The sequence below is a fragment of the Canis lupus genome, chromosome 33, assembly GCF_003254725.2.
Source record: "Canis lupus dingo isolate Sandy chromosome 33, ASM325472v2, whole genome shotgun sequence".
In the NCBI taxonomy this organism is placed as follows: domain Eukaryota; kingdom Metazoa; phylum Chordata; class Mammalia; order Carnivora; family Canidae; genus Canis; species Canis lupus.
In genome coordinates, this window is record NC_064275.1 from 10,130,591 (window position 1) to 10,148,772 (window position 18,182).

The 18,182-nt window shown below is 35.0% G+C and overlaps 1 long non-coding RNA gene across 1 annotated transcript in view; it reads left to right on the forward strand.

Moving 5' to 3' along the window:
* The window catches only part of LOC112641300 (uncharacterized), a 46,812-nt gene extending 31,507 nt beyond the window's left edge, over nucleotides 1–15,305 (forward strand). The window contains exons 3-4 of the long non-coding RNA XR_003124584.3: nucleotides 2,166–2,230; nucleotides 15,155–15,305. This is a non-coding gene — a long non-coding RNA (uncharacterized LOC112641300). The remainder of the gene's footprint in view (nucleotides 1–2,165; nucleotides 2,231–15,154) is intronic.
* The last annotated feature ends 2,877 nt before the right edge of the window (nucleotides 15,306–18,182 follow it).

Consider the following 18,182-nt stretch of genomic DNA (forward strand, 5'->3'; position numbering starts at 1 on the left):
ATATTACTCAGCCATGAAAAAAAAAGAAAGAAAAGAAAAAAAAAAAGCTTTCCATTTGCAATGTTGTGGACGGAACCAGAGTCTAGTGAAATAAGTCAGAGGAAGACAAGCATCATATGATTTCACGCATATGGAATATAAGAAACAAAGTAGATGAACATATGGGAAGGGGGGACAAAAAAAGAAAGAGAGGGAAACAAAACATAAGAGACTCTTAACAATAGAGAGCAAACAGGATTGATGAGGGAGGTGGGTGGAGAATAGGCTAGATGGGTGATAAGTATTAAGGAGGGCACTTGTGATGAGCACTAGGTGTTGTACTTAAAAGTGATGAATCACTGAATTCTATTCCTGAAACAAAATTGCACCAGATGTTAACTAAAATCTAAGTTAAAATCAAGTTATTAACCAAGATTAGAATACTAGCTGTGTTTATTGTTACTGGGGGGAGGAGGTATCATTGCTTTTAGTTCCTCTCAAATGACAGAATAAGGAATTATATGTGTATATACTAACTAGTGTGTGTGTGCATGTATCTCTAAAATTTCTATGTGTAATTTATGTATATTTACGGTAAGCTATACATATATGAGGGAATATTGATGATTCCAACTTTAACGCATTATAAATGCATCATTCTAGCTTCCTCCCTTTCTTGTGTATAAACTCTCACTCCAAGGGCATCTGGGTGACTCAGTCTGTTAAGTCATTAATCATCTGCTTTTGGCTCAGGTCATGATCCCAGGGTCCTAGGATAGAGCCCCCTGTTGGGCTCCCCATTCATCAGGAAGTCTGCTTCCCTCTCTCCTTCTGCCTCTCCTCCCTGCTCATACTCTCTCTCTCTCTCTCTCTCTCTCTCTCTTTCTTATTCTTTCTTAAATAAATAAATAAAATCACTAAAAAAATAAAAATTAGAAATAAATAAAAAATAAACTCTCACTCCAACAATAAGAAACCTGGTGCCCACCATCCAGCACCCATTTATTTGATTATTTAATCCCAGTATACATATTTAAAGTATCAGAATTACTAAACCTTTCCCCTTTGAAAAATAATTTTATCAGCTATGGTATAGTACTTATGTACAATTGCTTCTGATTTAATTTTAGAGATTCTGTTAATTTCCAAACTTATTGTCAGCACTATTTTTCACACTGACCTTCAGTGAGGTTGTTTCATAAACACAGTTAGAATGTATTGTCACATTCCACATTCCATCCAGGGATCCCATTACCTCCTACATAATTATTTTTAAAATTTATATATATTAAGGTTTAATCTTTGGGCTGTACATTTATGTAGGTTTTGTGAAAGGCCTTACATCATATATCTTTTCACTGCCCTAAAAATTCTCCTTTGCCTCACCTATCCAATACTTTCCCCATTCTCCAGGAAATCCTGGGATTACTTTTTTTTTTTTTTTGCATGTTTTGTAATTTTCTGTTGAAAGCCAGACATGATTTATCTGGTAAAATAAGCTAAAAAATGAACCTTCCTCATGAAATTTTATGTTAATCTGGCTAGCAGTTAAACTATGTTTAATGTATGCTACGGTGGTTAAGAGGCTTCAAATTCTGCTGGTGTCCTGATTTATGTGTCCTCTTGATTTTGGGCTCTACTAAGTACTCATCCTCAAGGGATCTGCATCCCTTAGTTCTTCACCTATAATTAATTATTGCTAAACCAAAGTCTTGTTAGTACAGTACTAAGGTGTAAGTGAGGAGGCATATTCTACAGTTTTATATTAAATCTCAGGTTTTGTTTTGTTTTGTTTTGTCTTTGTGAGCTTGTATATTTGTGCTGTGACCTTCTCATGTGTTTACAGCTTTACATTTTGGGGTTTTGTTTGTGTGTTTGTTTGTTTGTTTCCCACGTAGATGTGACAGGAAGGCTAAAGTAGGCTGGAGTAGTAGAAATGCTCTTCCCCAATAGAAAAGGCTCTGTTAAAATACTTTCTGCTGGAAAGTAAGTCTTTGTGGTGGAGAACGCACTGGATGCATTTCACAGTGGTTATTCTTCCCACCCTCCACCAGAGGGAAAAATGGATTTTTTTCCTCTTCATTTTGAGAACCTATTGGGATTCCTAGAGTTAAAACTCAGGAAAAGCATGGGACCAATAGTGGTTTCTAGGAGTTTCTCACTCTGATTTTCCTATTGGCCTCCAGCAATTCATGAAAATTGTCAGAAGGTTTCCACCAGTTCACGGCTCTAGCAGCTTCTGCTACAGAAGGTAAGTCTTAGCTGTGACAATTTTGATTTGTCTGTCTCTCTAAATTTTAGAGTAACAGTCTGTCCTATGATCTTAATTTTCTGTTAGGTCCAGGAAGAGCCCTTGATCTTCTATTTGTTCAAATTTCAATTTGTTCGAAATTTATTGTAATAGCAGTGGTGATTTCTAAGTACGTCATGAGCTGAAACTGGAAGTCCATGACTATATTTTTATTAATTTTTCTCTTGACTTTAGAATTTGAATTTTTTAAAATATTTTTTCATATATGCATACTTGGAAGTGAAAGGTGGCATTTTTAAAATTCCATAAAATAAAATAAATTATAATTCTTAGATCCCTCTTTCTGTGAAAGGAGTATGTAGTTTCACAGAAAGGTAACTTACCAGGATGCTTTATTCATGATTTTTATTTAAGAATTTGAAGACCATTAAAAATAAATAAATAAATAAGTGAAGCCAAGCATTGAGAGAAAAGAAAAAGAGAGGGCAGTGACTCTAACTAGATTTCTATTGTTTCTGTGTTTTAACAGTGGTTTTTATTTATTTTATTTAATTTTTTTTTTTAACAGTGGTTTTTAAATAATGCATCCAGTAACTTTTAAGACACTTATTTTAAAATACCAACAAAGGAAATCATATCTCCAAGACTAACCATGGGTTATATATGGCCCTTGTCACAGGGCAAAAATTCAGGGGGTTTATGGTTGTGGATGGGAAAATAATAGATTTCTATATTCACTTAATTTGAATCGAAATTTACATTTCACTCAAGTATGAATGTAGGTAAAAATCAACAGTAATAAAAGCAGTAGCTGTGACTTTAGAACTTGAAATAAAAATCACACATTTTCATATTACCTATAGTCAATGCAGATTTTTTGAAATATTTCTGTTAGTATTCTGAAATTACAATAATTCTTAGACCCATCCTTAACATCATTTCATTTAATGCATTAATAAATAACCACAGATATTTTTACATCACAAATGTGATATATTAAAATAACTTAGCAAGTGTTTTAGTAAATTATTATCCTTTACAATCCAATTTACATTGTGCATTTTGAAAGGTCTCATAGTCTCAATTAGACTGAAAGGTCCTCAGCATGAGTGATGAGGCATTTTATACACATATACTCTTTTTTATTTTTTTTTAGATTTTATTTATTTATTCATAAGAGACACAGAAAAAGAAGCAGAGACACAGGCAGAGGGAGAAGCAGGTTCCATGCAAGGAGCCGGATGTGGGACTTGAACCCAGGAATCTGGGATCCTGCCCTGATCCAAAGGCAGACCCTTAATCGCTGAGCCCTCAGGCGTCCCACATACCTGGTTCTTGATGGAAATCATAATATTATTATTACTAAGAGTATTTTCCACAATAAAAATTACAAGTATTTGTCACTTGTTTAGCCTCACTAAAAAACCAAACCGAAACAAAACAAACAAAAACTCAGTGCCCCCTTCAGTCACAGGGTGTCATTTTCCTGCGTCCGGTGTCCTATCATTCTTGATGACCAAGGAAACTCTAAGTTCTGTTAAGGAGGACTGTAAGTTCTGTTGCATAGACACACCACACAGCATTTTCTCCTATGAGGTCATGACACCTGCATAAACTTATAAAAGAGATCCAGGCCTCTTCTGCCCTGGATACTCCAACTTTGCTGGTTATTTGGAATTTTAAACAAATCTCCAACCTCCTGCTCAAAGATAGGGTACAACCTGAATTCAGAACATTCTCTTCAAAACCCAAAGAATCTATGTATTTATTTATCACTTGGTTACGATTCTTGCTCTCTCCCCTGAAAAAGAAATTTTTATCATCTGTTTATTGATCTTTGCTGGAGGTAATTTGACTTTGGTTAAGTTCAAGTCTTTCAAAACATCAGACATTAGAAGTTTCCTTCCCCTTTCCTCCCCTCTCCTGATGCATGCTGTGTTTATCTTTTCTCTAAGGCAAAAAAAATACTGAATATTTAACTGATCAAATATGGAAAAAGGCATTTGTAACACATTTTCTAGTAACTCTTTTGATTAATATTCCAACATATTATTGTGTTTTACTCTCTTGTTCTTTGTTTTGTTTTGTGTGTCATTTTTCTAATTACAAGAAATAATGCGTCTTTTCTAATGTTTCAACCTCCTGGGACTTGCTGGTCTCAGAGATTGCTCTTGCAGGGGCTAGTCAGTTCTTAGAGATAGTAAAGGGCTCACCTACAAGTATGTTTTTCATATGCAAACCAACTAATCCAAAACCCATACTTCCACTATTACTTCTTTTATTTAACTCTTTCACTCTGGACCATCTACCCCTCAACACCCCAGGGGCAGGACAGGAAAAGCAGGGATAACTCTTAAGTCCCAGAGTCTGCCAAAGTTATTCAAATCACGTGATTCTAAAGCTATTTACTTTCTTTGCCTTCTCATAGAAACTATAATAAACTGTCTTGCCCATGTTTTCCCCTCACTCTTTCTGCTTCCTGACAGATACTGATGCTTGCTTTCCCATGTGGCCTTGTACTGTGATGTGTATCCCCATCTCTTGGGGACTGTAACAAACCATCCTTTCAAAAAGCAGCTCTCCAGATCTGTTGGCCTTAACCATAACTGAGTAATAGTAAACCTACATTTAAAAATATTTGGATAATTACGTGTCTATCAAATAATGCATCTATTAATTGTATTAGACCAAGCTAACTAAAAATTTAAATGCTTTGTAAGAGTATAAATTTCTAAAGTATTTGCTATCAATTGCCTAACGACCCTGAAAAAGTGAAACAATTTGAATTCTTTTCTACACTTCTTGAGAGTATTTATTTCCTCACATCCTTAACAGGATCTTGTAGAATAATTCGTTATAAAATTTACAAGTATGCTAATACCAAATATTTTTTCCCGTCAATTGTGCATTTCTGATTTCTAGTGGTGCTAAATATTTACAATTGACTAGCATTTAAAAAAAATCTTTCTGTAAAACTACATATTTTTTTCAGGAATTTATTTCTTTATTACTATTTCAGAGTAAAACATAGTAAAACTTAATTCTAATAACTATTTAACAAATAAATTTACCCAGATAAACACCACTCCTTCTTTCAATGATAGTTTATTAGGGTTTATTGTGGTAGCTATGGTTTTGTTTCATTTTGTTTCACTTTAAAGATATTTATTTATTTATTTATTTATTTATTTATTTATTTGAGAGACAGAGAAAGAGGAAGGGCAGAGGAGAGAGAGGGAAATACTCAGACTCCCCAATGAGTATGGAGCCTAAGGCAGGGCTGCATCCCAGGACCCAGAGATCATGACCTGAGCCATGATGATTAACCAACAGAGACACCCAGTTGCCCTGATAGCTATGTTTTTAAATTTTATTTTCACAAATCTGTGATATCTTTTATGTTTTCCATATTTGATGTTGTGATTACAAAGTCCTTCAACACTGAAAGCTTATATGATTTGTTAGCTAGTGTTCTATAATATTATTATTTTTTTATATGTAGATATTTAATTCCCAAAGGACTAGTGTTCCTGAGTGTTGTGCTATATGAATCAAAGTTTTGACTCCCAGTGTTCATCCATCATCTACAAGAAACAAACTAAAATAAGGAACTCCTGGGTGGCTTAGGGGTTGGGCATCTGCTTTCGGCCCAGGGCTTGATCCTGGAGTTCTGGGATCAAGTCCCACATCGGACTCCCTGCATGGAGCCTGCTTCTCCCTCTGCCTGTGTCTCTGAACTAACTAATAAGTTCTATTTTCCACCAAAGCACATAGCATATTACCCCATTTCTATGCTTTCCTGTAGCAAACACTGTTAATGGTCTTAAACCTGTTTTCCATGTTGAGTACAGATGAAGATGACTTTCCAAGACTCACTAGGTATTAGGCTACATTATGACTGGGAAATAGCCAGTGACACAGAAGATACAGCCTGTGTTTCTTCTAAACCAGGCCTGTAAACAGTTGGCAATGTAATCCTTAAATGTTTCTCCATCTGGTGGCTGAATGTAGAGGATATCACAGTATCCTGGAGAAGAGTGGTACCTTGAAATGTTAGAGACAGTTAGCTTCCAAGAGGATGCTTGGAGGCCAGCAAAGAGAGTGTCATAGCCAGCTATTGGGAAAGTCAGAGGCCTGTCCTGACAGCACTCCAAAACAGTCACAAGAAACTAGATCAAATCACACAAGCCCAAGACGGCTGACAAAATAGATTGGAAACCTCTGGCCAAGTAAGGAAGAAAAAGCAGGAAACCCTTTTTCCCAAAAAATCCTGATATCAAGTAATAAAAATCCCTCCCCCTTGTTAAGAACTGTCAATGAAAGATAGAAACCTGAACCCTGGTGGGGGGGTGGCAGGGGAGACACCTCTCATTCTTTCTTGACTTACCGGCTCTCACATACCCAGCATGTACTTTCACTTTGATAAACTTTCTCACTTGGGTCCCTCAGCCACTGTGTTGTGTCTGTCCTTGAATTCTTTCACATGAGGAGACCAACTCTTCCACAATATCTATAGGATATGTTGGTTGGGTCAAGGCCTCAGGGTCCAGGGTCTCCCCAGTTCACCCAGCAAAAGAAGGATCCCACTGATTTAGCATAATTGTTTTCCTCTGAATTTTTAAACATTATTTAAATCCGGCTTTCTTCATAGATAACAATGATAATTTGTGTGGAATATGGCTCAACGTTTTATGCTTTTTGAGAATTTTATCCAGTACTTGGTGACCTCTTTGTTATTTCAAATTAAAGCCTTTCCTCAATTTTGACATTTCCCCCTTTTCAGGCACATTCTTATTTCAACTAATTGTAATATTTTGTTCAGACATAACAATTAGCCAAAAATACTGCTCTTCAGAATTTATTCTCTATGGGATTTGGAGTCAAGATGACCTGGTTTTAAGTCAGCCATTTAAAAACTCCATTACCTTGGGCAAATCAATTACTGTCTCTTGACATCAGTGTCCATATCTACAATCTTCATTTTATAGAATTGTGGTGAAAGAGAGATGTATAGTTAATTTAGTTTAAATACATGTAAAACGTTTATTATAGTACCTAGTTTTTTTTAAGCTTCCTATACATCCCAATCTCTTTTCTCCAGAATAGTGCCCATATTGTCCCATTGTCTCTTACTTTTTTTTGGGGGGGGGGAGGGTGCAGATAATGTTAGGTAATTTTTAAGGCTCAAGTATATGTCTTCTTTACAAAGGAATATTTACTAACCATTCCATCTAATGGGAGCCACCTCTTATTCACCTATGACTTAGTCTTTTAATTTCATATTTGCTAACACTTATAATTTGGATTTTTCCCCCAGGAATAAAGACATTATAATGATAGGATATCCCTATTAGGTAATACAATGCCAAAAATAGGTATTCAAGAATTATGTGAATTGGGATGCCTGGGTGGCTCAGCAGTTGAGCATCTGCCTTTGGCTCAGGGCATGATCCTGGGGGGATGGATTCCCATATCAGGCTCCTTGCAGGGAGCCTACTTCTCCCTCTGCCTGTGTCTTTGCCTTTGTCTCTGTGTGTCTCTCATGAATAAATAAATAAAATCTAAAAAAAAAAAAAAAGAATTATATCAATTATTTTATCAGTATACTTTCCCCTTTACTCCAAAAGTTCTTTCTTTGTGTCCCATACACTTCTTTTTCATTTTGCTTCAGTATACATTTTGTTTTTGTCAATTTCTAGAACTTTCACTCCTCTAACAATCTAATTTTTTTTGCATTATTTTCCTAACTCTGCCAATCTTCTAATTTCAGTCTCTGACTTTCTTATTCATTAGCTTAGAGGACTAAAATGGTGTCAACAATATATCTTTTTTTCTGAGAATATAATCATTTTTCATTATTGCTCTTCCTCATGTTTTGCATATAATTTTTATATTTATTCAATTTTGTCATGGGTTCCACGTTGTCTTTCATTGCTACTTATTCACTCTTAAAGTATCAGGTATCCCCAGGCCTGACCAAATGGCATGAATGAACTATTTCAGTGTCCTCTCACTGTTTATCTTAATGTTCTTGAAGTCCTCCTATGATCTTAAGGTGCAGAGATATAATGTCTAGATTTTAAATGTTATATCTCTATCATCTATCTATCTATCTATCTATCATCTGTCTATCATCTTCCTTTTGTTTAGACTTTCAAATACTGTAGGAATCTGAGAAATAAATTGGTACCTAATTATTTTCATTAGGGGGCCTTCTCTTTGCCTGATTTTTCTCTCTCATTGCCCCAGAAATCTTTCCAAATCTAGTATAACATAGATTAAATTTTTACATTCTATCCACTAATGTGGAAAACTAAGCTTTTTTTTTTTTTTTTTTTTTTCCCTAAAAGCATCTTGGCAGGCTCAGAAGCTTATATTTCTGCTGATGGTAGTATAAAACAAAGCCAGAAGTTAACAACAAACACTAAAACCTTTCAGTTGAAAAAGACATCCGAGATTTTTTTCCAGTTTGAGACACTTTCACAGGATCTGAGGCTCTTTTTTCAAGTGCTCTCTCTATGTATATGCCATACAACCTCCTCTGACCCAGTCTTCCTTTGGTCCACACATTACTCTCTTATTTTGGAGGTTTGTCTGTATGGATTATCAGAAAGGAATCACAAGCTTTGTGTTTCTATTTGGGCTGCTATTGGAGAGCCTAGAAAGAGTTAAGGGAGAAAGAAGAGTGAGATTGGGGGTATTTTTTATTCTGGCCTCTCCCTGCTAGATTACCTTGGCCCATTACATCTCTAACAGTGGCCCGCTACAACAGATCATTTTCCAGATTGTGCTAATAATTCCATTCTCATGTTCCTTCAGTTCTGATGGGGGTAATGAAGCTATTGTCAGCTCTTGAATTCTGCACTATTCTTTCTGCTTTTCCTACAATCAGCCTACATAATTCTATTTATTTATTATGTATTTACTTATACTGAGTTATAATTGACATATAACTTCATATTAGTTTCAGGTGTACCACATAATTATTCAATATTTATATTACATTGTTCTTTTTAAACTGTTCTTTAATCACCCAAATTGAAAGCATAATCTTTATCTGCTGAGTCCCCGACTGTTACAGGTAAATTATCATTTTTTCCTCCAAAACCAAGTCTCAGAATAGGGTAATTATCAAGTGTTTTTATTGGGAAGTGGAAAAAAATGCCACCACTATCTTGCTGACTCTGAATTCGTACTGCCTTCGTGATTACTTGGTGCATCTGGTAACTGCTTATGTTGCTATAATCTGTTACTCAGTTCTTTAACTGATAAAACTTGGGATTTGGTCTGTAACCAGAGTGGAGAGCACCAGTTGCACCAACCCAGATCTAACCTTCCAATTTTTTAAAAATAGAATTATTATTATTTTTTTTTACATAGTTTTAGGTTCACAAGAAAATTGAGAGGAAAAGAACAGAGATTTCCTATTTCTCTTTGTTCTCACATGCATGACCTCTCATGTGATCAACATCCTCCACTAGACTGGTACATTTATAATAATTCATGAACCTACATTGACACATCTTCATTAAGTCCATAGTTTAAATCAGGGTTCACTCTTGATATTGTACATTTTAAGGTGTTGAGAGTTTAACTAAGATACTCTGTAACACTACTGTTCAGTATCCATTTTTGTGTGGCCAAGTGGCCTGTAGCGTCCTTGAACTGCCACTAGACCCTCCAGTGAATACATGCCCTAGATGATTGCCATAGAGTCACAAGTTCTGATATGACTCCCAAACTGCCCTTGTGATAAGCACTTTCCTTTGCTTCCTATGGCCTTCCTTAGGTAAGATCCCTGCAAAGCTTCCCAAAAGCTGGCTCTTTTAAAATTTGAATTGACCAATCTGGCCTCAGCCCAGGAAGCCCAAAGCACCTTAACCATAGCCCTTAATAAAGGCATGTACCCAAGATCCTGCCCCAGTCTCTCTGTCTGCATCCTGCCTTGACCTAATGTGGCCTTGACCAAAGTGTGCTGTGTTTTTCCTCTAGGATGTGTAACGAAATATTCTTTTTCACTTCCCCTTTTGGTCTTTTGCTGAAACCTGGCTCCAATCCAACATCCCAGGGCTCTGTTTAACATATATTAATTTAACAAAGTCACAACATAAGGATTTGGGCAAATATATAACGGCATGGACTAGTATATAATGGCATATATCAAACATCATAATATCACGCAGAGTAGTTTCACTGCCTTAAAAATCTTCTCTGCTGTTCCTATTCTTCCCTCCATCCCTCTTACCCCCTGGCAGACACAGATCTTTTTACTGCTTTCCAGGATTCCAATAGTTGGAATCATATAGTATGTAGCTCTTTTTAACTGCCATCTTTCACTTAGAGGAAATTTAAATGCATATTACTAGGTCTTGTTATAGCCTGATAGCTCATTTCTTTTTATTTATTATTTATGTTTTTAAAATATTTTATTTGCTTATTAATGAGAGACACAGAGGGAGGCAGAGACGCAGGCAGGAGGAGAAGCAGTCTCCCCACTGGGAGCCCGATATGGGACACAATCTCACTCAGATCTCATGACCTGAGCCAAATGCAGAAACTCAACCACTGAGCCATCCACACACCCCCCTCCCCATTTCTTTTTAGTTCTGAAAAATATTTCATTGTCTGGTTGTACCAGTTTATTTATCCATTCACCTAGTGAAGAACTTCTTGGTTGCTTCCAACTTTTGCAATTGTGACCAAAGTTTCTAAAAACATCTGTGTATAGGTTTTGTTGTGGGAATGAGTTTTTTACCCCTTTGGGAAGGCAAAATGTCAAGGAACATGATTGCTGGATCATAAGATAAGAGTATGTTTAGTTTTGTAAGAAACCACCCAACTGTACACACAAAGTGGTTATTACCATCTTGCATTCCCACAGGCAGTTAAAGTTTATGTTTTTCATCACCTGTATTTAGTGTCATCAGTGTTCTGAATTACGGTCATTTTAATAGTTGTATAATAGTACTCAATTATGATTTTAATTTGCATTTCCCTAATGACATCTAACATGGAGCATTTTTTAGATATGTTTTGTTTTGTTTGCCATCTATATAACTTCTGTGGTCAGATGTCTTTTAAGGCGTTTGGGCATTTTTTAATTGGGTTCTTTTCTTATAAAGAGTATTTATATATTATACAGTAATTTGAATATATGGTATATTTCAGGTAACGGTGCTTTATCGGTTGTCACTTTTGAAAATATTTTCTCCTAGTATGTGGTTTGCCTTTTCATTCTATTGATAGTATCTCTTGAGGAACAGAAAATTTTAAGTCGGCTTATCAATTATTTCTTATATGGATTGTACCTTTAACAGAAAATCTAAAAAGTCATTACACCCAAAGGCATCTAGATAATTTTCCTAAATTATCTTATATGCGTTTTATACCTTTGAGTCTACATGTTCTATCACTGATTGTGAGTTAATTTGTGAAAGCTGTAATGTCTATGTCTAGATTCATCTTTTTTGCATATGGGTACCCTTTCTCCATTATATTGCTTTACGCTTTTGCCCAAGATCAGTTGAATTTATTCATGTGGGTCTATTTCTGGATTCTCTATTTCATTCTGTTAATTAATTTGTCTATTCTTCCCCAATATCACATTGTCTTGATCACTGTAGTTTCATAGTAAATCCTGAAGTCTACCAACCAACTTTGCTCTTCAGTATTGTGTCTTTTGCCTCTCCATAGAAACTTTAGAATCAGTTTGTCAATATTACTTGCCTGAATTTTGTTTGGGATTGTGTTGAATCAATAGTACAAATAGATAAATCCCAATTGGTTGCAGCAAAGAATTATTTTTATACATTGTTGGATTTGATTTGCCTATTTTTTGTTGAAGACTTTTGCATCTATATTCGTGAGAGATATTGGTTTATTTTCTTTTCTTATAATGTGTGACTGTTTGGTATTAGAATAGTGCTGGCCTCATAGAATGAGTTAGGAAGTATCCCTTCTGCTCCTTTCCTCTGAAGGAGTTGGTAGATAATTGATATAATCTATTTTTTTAAAGATCTATTTATTTATTACAGTAGCAGGGAGTGCAAGTATGAGCTGGGGGAAGAAATAGAGGGAGAGAGAGTCTCAAGTAGACTTCACACCAAGTATGGAACCTTACATAGGGCTCCATTCTCATGCCTGAGATCACAACTTGGGCCAAAATGAAGAGTCCTACATTTAATCAACTGTGCCACTCAGGCGCTCCGATATAATTTATTTCTTGCAGAATTCTCCAGTTAACCCATCTGGACCTGGGCTTTCTGTTTTGTAAAGTTATTATTTATTTAATTTCTTTAGTACATATAAGTCTATTCAGATTGTCTACTTGTGTGAGTTTTGGCAAATTGTGTCTTTCAAGGAATTGGTTCATTCCATCTAGGTTATCAAATATGTGGGGATAAGTGTTGTTCAAAAATGTCCTTTTTTATCTATTTAATATCCATGGAAACTGTAATGATTGCTCCTCTCCCATTTTTTTAAATTGGTGATTTGAGTCCTCTTCCTTTTTCTTCTCCATCAGTCTGGCCATTGGATTATTGATTTTACTGATCTCTTCAGAGAACCATCTTTTGATTTGATTTATGTTCTCTATTCACTTTTTTTTTTTATTTCATCAAATTCTGCTCTTTTTTTATCATTTCTTTTTGGCTGCTTCCTTAAAATTTAATTTGCTTTTATTTCTTCAGTTGCCTGAGGTGGACGTTTAGAGCATTTATTTTTATATCTTTCTTCTTTCTTAATGTATTAATTTAATGCTATGAATCTCCCTCTAAGCACTAGCTTTGCTGCATCCCACAAATTTTGATAAATTGTTTTCTTTTCCATTTAGTTCAAAATACTTTAAATTTATACTTGAGATTTCTATTTTGACTCACGTGTAATTTAGAAATGTGTTGCTTAATCTCCAAATATTTTGAGTTTTCCATCTATCTTTCTGTTATTGATTTCTAGTTGAATTCCAGTGTGCTTGGAGAACAGACATTATACAATTTATATTTTTTAAATTTATTAATGCACTTTTAATGACTCAAAATGGGTTCTATTTTGGTGAATGTTACATGTGAGCTTGCAAAGAATATGTATTCTGTTCTTGGATAAAGTAGTCTATAGATGTCCACTACGTACAGTTGATTGATAGTACTCTTGAGCTCAACTATGTCCTTACTGATTTTCTGCCTGCTAGATCTGTCCATTTATGATATGGGGGTGTTGAGGTCACCAAATATAATAATGAATTCATCTATTTCTATCAGTATTTGCCTCATGCATTTTGACATGTTAGAGTATTATTATATCTTCTTGGAGAACTCTTTTATCATTATGTAATATCCTTCTCTCTTTATCCCTTATAATATTCCTTGCTCCATTTGAATTTAATGCAGTTACTCCTTTTTTATTCATATTAAGATGATGTGTTTTTCTTTAATCTTTATGTGCTTTTACATTTAAAGTGGATTTCTTATAGACAATGTATTGTTTTTTTATTCATTCTGACAATTTCTTTTCATTGATGCATTTAGACCAGTAATATTCTAAGTGATTATTGATAAACTAAGACTAATATTTACCATATTTGTTACTGTTTATTTGTTGCCTTTGTTCTTTCTTTATTTTATCTTCCACTTTTCCCCTGCTTTTGTGGTTTTGACTGAGCATTTTATATAAATGCATTCTATCTCCCTTTTAACTTATCAGGCATATTTACTTTAAAAAAACAAAATAAAACTTTTTTTTTAGTAATTCCCCTAGAGTTTACAATACACATTTACAACTAATGCAAATCTATTTTTAAATAACACTACATTACTGCCCAGGTAGTGAGACTACCTTATGAAAGAAAAAATCCTAATTTCACTCTCGTATCCCTGTGTCACTATTATCATTTATTTTACTTACGCATAAGTATGTAAAGCATATATAATATACAACTATATATAATTGAAAAAATAGTTGCTATTATTATTTTGAACAAGTTGTTAACATTAGATCAATTAAAAATAAGATAATTTTTTTTGTTTTCCCTTCACTAATCACTTATCTAATACTCTCCCTTTCTTTATTGTAGATCTCAGTATCTAATCCATGTTATTTTACTTTTTTCTAAAGAATGTTTTTTTTAACATTTCTTGTAATGCAGATCCACTGCTAAAAGTTTTTCTCAATCTTTGTAAACAATTTCTTTTCCTTCATTTTTTTACAGGATAATTTTACAGAATACAGGATTCTTGTTTTGAGTCTGTGTGTGTGTTCTCTCAACTCTTTAAAATTTCACTCCATTTTTCTTGCTTGTTTCTGAGCAGAAGATGGATATAATTCTTATATTTGCTCAACTATAGATGAGATGTTTCCCCTGCAGCCTTCTTTAAAGATTTTTTTTTTTAATCTTTGTCTTTCTTCAGTTTGAAGTTATGCCTAAGTGTAGTTTTTTTGGAATTTATCTTGCTTGATGTCCTCAGAGCTTTCTCAATCTGTAGTGTGGTATCTGACGTTAGTGGGGGAAATTCTCAGTTGTTATTGTTTCAAATATTTGTTCCCTTCCTTTTGTTTATTTTTCTTCTTGTATTTCCATTACATGTACATTACACATTTGAAGCTCTTCCACAGTTCTTGAACATTCTGTTATTTCTCTTCTAGTATTTTTCTCTTTTCAGTTTTGGAGGGTTTTGTTAATATATACTCATGTTCAGAGATTTATTTTCAGCCATATCCAATCTACTAATAAGCCCATTTAAGGCATTCTTCAGATATGCTAGTGTTTTTTTATCTCTAGTCTTTTTATCTCTAGGTTTTTTGTTTGTTTGTTTGTTTTTAGGATTTCCATGTCTCTGTTTACATTTCCCAATTGTTCTTGCATAATGTGTATTTTATCCATTAGAGCCTTCAGCATACTAATCATAGTTTTTATTTTTTATTTTTTAATAGATTTTATGTATTCATGAAAGACACAGAGAGAGAGGCAGAGACATAGGCAGAGGTAGAAGCAGGCTCCCTGACGGGAGCCCGATCTGGGACTCGATCCCAGGACCCCAGGATCAGGCCCTGAGCCAAAGACAGACATTCAAACATTAAGCCACCCAGGTATGTCAATCATTTTTGTTTTTTATTCCCAATTCAATAAGTCTAACATCCCTGCCATGTCTGAGTCTTGTCCTGATGCTCACTTGGTGCCCTCAAACTGCATTTTTTATCCTTTAGTAACCTCTGTAATTTTTTCTTGACCACTAAACATGACATATTGGCTAAAAGGGACTGCTATAAATAGGGCCTTTATTAATGTAGTGGTGAGATGTGGTGGGAAGGAAAATGTTCTATAGTCCGATGATTAGGTTTCAATCTGCTATTAAGCCTGTACTGTATCATTGGACTGTGAACTCACAAGTGCTTCTCTCTCCTGTCCGTAGGTGGGAAGGAAGTCTAGACTTTGCTGGAATTAGGTATAGCTCTCATTCCAAATGGCTGGAGTTGGTTATTTCCTTTCTCCAAGTCAGTGGGCTCTGAGAAAAACCAAAGCAGGTTAGGCTCTGTTAAATAGTTTCCCTTAAGAACGGATTTTGTTAAGAATAAGATGCTCTGGCATTTTTTCAAAATTGTTCATTTTTTTTCTCTCCCTGCTGGAAGCATGAAGAGATTTTTCTCCAGTGTTCACTGTGAGTGAACCTAGTAGAACTCCAGGTTGTAAATCACAAAGTATTGGAATCATTAGATGACCAGCTTCCCTTAGAATATTTACTCCTCACTGAGCCAACACCAATTTGTCAATTGCATTTCAAGTTTTTCAACCCTGGCACTGGTCCTGTGGAAGTTTTTCCTCAGCTCAGTCAAGCTGTGATTCTTTGTACATGCCTGTTTGTCTCTCCAATTTGGGAAGAGCAGTTTGACCTGTGACTTCATTTCTCTTAGTCACCTAAGAATTGTTTGTTTCTCAGTCTACTCAGTTTTTCACTTCTTGGTAGGATGTAATAGTGACTTCCAAGTTTCTTACATGCTGGTACTGGCCCCTGTGCACTACTGAGTTTGGCTTTTTCAGCAAGGCAAATGCCTCTAGGTCTCAGCCATCCTCCAACCAGTCCATGCTAGTTATGGCCATTCCATTACATGCTATAGAATGGCTCTTTCCAGGCCTGCTATCTTTTTAAAATAACTTATATTATTTACCCCAGGATAATGTACAGAACACTAAGAATCAGCCTAATGTTCAGAGAAGCTGAGAAATCCATATTTGATAGAGATCTTTGGCTTAGGGATACCTGATTATAATATTTATTCCCATCCATTTCTGAACCAAGTGAGAGGCACAATCTTACTCTAGTTCCAGATTAGTACAAGGATTGTTCTGAAGGGCCTTCAGTATTCCTGGGCTTCATTAGCTAAATCTATACTTCACAGAAGAGTATTTAAACTATCTCCACTCCAACTCATTTCTAAGATTATAAGAGTGAAAAGTATACATGAAACTAATATTTTATGGGAGAAGAAATTTAAAATTTCATTTCCTTCTTATAAAATTTTTGAAAAGACATATATTACACTGCTTTCTATTTGACTTGACCTCTGCTCTAGTTAACTATTATGTCCACGTATAGTCAATTTTCTTTGTTATTTTACTAGCCAGTTAGGAGGGGATTAAAATTTTTCTCATTTAGCTGAGATTTTATCCTTGAGTTAGGAGCTTTCCTACAGACAGTTGTTTGGGCTATGACATGAAGAAACTTAGGAGCAATACCTGTTGCTTGCAGACACTATTGTTATGGTTGCATATATATTTGTTCCTCTATTTTCCTAAAATGTGTTGTTGCTTTTTTTTTTTAGAGAGAGATTGAGTCCCTCTGCTTGAGATTCTCCTTTTCCCTCTTCCTCTGCCCTTCCCTCCACTCGCTGTCTCATTCTCTAAAATAAATAAATAAAATATTTTAAAAACCAGTATGATGTAATAATGTCTAAAATTTAAAAGGCATCTATTGACATATTAAGCAATCTGCCATATAATGAGTACAACATATGCATGATTTTCCCCCATGTAATCCCATACAAAAAACTCAAGGCTGACCTCACAAACCATATGAAATGATTTAGCTCCTTCATTTAAAAAAAATAAAAAAATATATTTTTTTAGAAAGAGAGTAGAGAGTGAGTGTGAGTATGAGAGAGAGAGAGCAAGAGCAGGGGGAGGGGTAGACGGAGAGGTAGAAATAGACGCCCCACTAAGCAGGAAGCCCTATGTGGGACTCAACCCCAGGACCCTGCGATCATGACCTGAGCTGAAGGCACTTAACCAACTAAGCCACTCAGGCACACAATTTACCTCCTTCAAAGTCACTTTTAAATCTTGTTGATAATTCTGAAGAAGGTTATCTGTTTTTAAAGCTGTGATCACAGGCTTCAGACAACTATTCTCCAGAAAAACTTTCTAAAATATTATTACTAAGAATCTTGTAAGTTTCTCCATTCATAAGCTTCCTCTCTTCACTGGTTTCTATCACTAGGCTCATAGTGAGATGAAATAATAAAGAAATATTATTCTTCCATGTGCACCACCTAGAACACTACTTCATTTGCCTTTAGAACTCACACTGTTTTCTTCATGAATTTAATGTATCCTATACACATTTCTGGCAGGTGTTGAAAAATCCTACTCCCTGCTTTTAGAGAAGTCATGTTTCACAGCTAGAAATGGGAAGGAAATGGAGGGTTATATTTCATTGGAACAAATACATGTTTAAGCTAGTAATTACCATTTATAGTGCTGTCCTTAAAATGTCTAACAGCCCCTAGGCTTCCCTGCACCATTCATGCTAATTCTCAGACAAGAATTTCCAAATGATAATAAACCTTATAAATCTTTCAAAGTGATCACAAAGATACTCTTTGTGAAACTATAAAAAACATTAAATCGTCAATGATAATACTTTGTGCATGGACATATCTTAAACTCATGGATCTATATCATTTA